The sequence below is a fragment of the Ursus maritimus genome, unplaced genomic scaffold (assembly GCF_017311325.1).
Source record: "Ursus maritimus isolate PB19 unplaced genomic scaffold, ASM1731132v1 scaffold_5, whole genome shotgun sequence".
Lineage (NCBI taxonomy): Eukaryota > Metazoa > Chordata > Mammalia > Carnivora > Ursidae > Ursus > Ursus maritimus.
The window spans coordinates 71,008,131-71,010,901 of NW_024426663.1; positions in this window are offsets into that span (position 1 = coordinate 71,008,131).

Genomic DNA, 2,771 nt, shown 5'->3' on the forward strand with positions numbered 1-2,771 from the left:
GCTTATTACTTATATAATGAGGCTTTCTGCGGAAAGCAGGGTAGGCTTCTCAAGCTGGCCTGAAAATGCCTTGCAGGAGAGGTAAAGGAGACTGGCGTGGGTCTTTATGGTAGTCAGAGGGTGAGGCTGACATGAGAACTCATGTGCACAGACAGAATCTTATGTGGTCTGAACTTCCCAGCAGTACCAAAGGAGAAAGATCCAGACTTTCTCATCAGCTTGTCCAGAAGCAGGGCAGAAGGGGAAGGAGGGGTGAGGCTTAAGATGTTAGCAATCAAGCCTCAAAAAATGGAGCCAGACTCTTTATTACACTGGATTATACTTATATGTTTGTATTTAAGTCTATAAGATAGAGATGTGTTACGTCGCTACTACGTGAGTGTAAATCTCCTGCAAGGGTACGTGTGAAGTCCACGGAATAAGAACACAAGGCACTTTGAGCCCTTGGAGGGGAAACCACCTCCATAAATACACACCATGATCATCAAAATCATTATTCCTTTCTAAAGTCCTTAACATTTTTAAATTGCTTCTAAGTCAGATATGGACAGGGCTATCAATTTTCTGTTTAGAAAATCAACTTTAGAAAGGCTATGGGCTTTCAGGATGTCAGAGAAACTCTAAGAGGGTCAAAAGACTTTTAACTTCTCTCTTAGCCAGGACATCAAGATGATTCTCAGAGCCTTTATATATCATATAAAATGTTAGGTTAGAGCAGCTCGTCATTACATTGGATTAACACAAATAACCATTACATTTACACACTGAGAAAATAAAGCTACAGATCTGTGTCAAAATAGATAATATTAATAACAATAGCAGCCAACACATACTAAATGTATTTATGTTCCAGGAACTCTTTCAAACACGTAACAGTCATCCTCACCATAGGTGATGGGATTAAACATTAGTATTACCCCAATTTTGCAATGAGGAAGTTGAAGCCCAGAAAGGTTAACTGATACGACCAACATCTCACAGTGAGTAAGTGAAGGAGTAAGGACGCAAACATGAAACAGGAAGAGCACAGACTGATTGCCACCAAATATAGAAAGTGCCAAACTGGCTCAGATTTTACACAAGTGAGAACAAACCTTTATTCTGCTCTATTTCATTTTTACTTCAGAATATTAGGGGGAGAGCCTCCAAGAAGACAAGTAACCGAATGACTACTCATTAGGCAGACATGTTGTTTGGACTTTTCCAATCCAGAGGATTACGACAACAATCAATTTGAAACTTAGTTACGCAAGCCCTGTTGGGTTCCCAAGGCTATTTTCCCTTGCTAAAATCCAGACGCAGTTACATAGTAAAGTGACAGAGGCATTGATTTCAGAAGTCGCCATACTGATGGATTAAAAAAAATTGTTCAACCGCTGTTTGACCGTCAACTTTGGAGATCTCAGTACAACACATAGAGAGGTATGTTCCACATGATTTGTATTTTTCAGAGCCTTTTCACACATGTCACATTTAATCTCCTTTTTTTTTTTTTTTAAGATCATTTATTTATTTGACAGAGAGACAGCCAGCGAGGGAGGGAACACAGGCAGGGGGCGTGGGAGAGGAAGAAGCAGGCTCCCAGCAGAGCAGGAAGCCCGATGTGGGGCCTGATCCCAGGACCCCGGGATCACGCCCTGAGCTAAAGGCAGACACTTAACGACTGAGCCACCCAGGCGCCTCCACATTTAATCTCCCTAATAACCCAGGGCTAATGACAGAAAATTTGCATATACAAACATGGAGCAAGTATGTTATGTAATCCATGTACATACTGAAGTAAAGGCAGTGTGGCAAATACCTTTACAATCCCTTGGAGTACAACCCTGCTTGAACAGCTGTGCCAAGCAGCTGGGCCACAGACATTACCTTTGACAAAATGACCCATCTCGGCTGGGATGCCTTTCACTTGCTTTCTGTCCACTGGGATTCTGGGTTCTGCTGGGTCATGCACAAAGGTGGAATTGCAAGGAAGTCAACACCTCTGAAGCAACCTTTAATCAACAGGAGGTGGGAAGCGGTACGTAAAGACTTTTTCTTCTCCCCCATCCCTGGTGGATGATTCCAGGGTACATTCTATATAACTCAGGTGGGGTTATATAGAGCCCCCAGCTGCTGCCAGCCGTCTTCCTAAAATGTATCTTTGAGTTGGCTTCCTTCCTTCCCTGTTTTACCCTTTCCAATCCACCATGCCTCTTCTGCTTTATTGGATTTGGGTGCAGTTGTTAATTAAGAGTTAAAATATATACATCCAAAAAAGTTGTATTCCTGGGGAACCCTTCCTCAGGCCCTTGCCACAGGTTCTGCTTTGGGGGGGAGGGGGGAAATCAAAGCCAAACCCAAGAGTTTAAGTAACTTCCTAAAAAAAAAAAGCCACTTAACGTTGGAGTCTAGAATATCTGTCAGATCTCCATCTAGGTCTTCTCTCTCCTTATGGGATGCAGATTAAAGGCACAGGTTCTCAAGTAGATTCACCTGGATGAGAAACTAGCTAAGACATCTTGAGAACATGCCTTGATTTTTCTGAGCTTCAACGATGAAATTGGAATATAACAAAAATAATAACAAGTGCCAATCTTAAGTAGGTCCACGTGTAGACTTTGTTCTAAATGCTTTATGTATGTTAACCTACTAATCATCACCATGACCTTATGAGATATATACTAGTACTGTCACCACTTTACAGACAAAGAAATCATTCTCGAAGGGTTACTATGCCCAAGATCACAGAGCAAGTTAAGTAGCACACGAGGAATTCCAACCCCAGACAG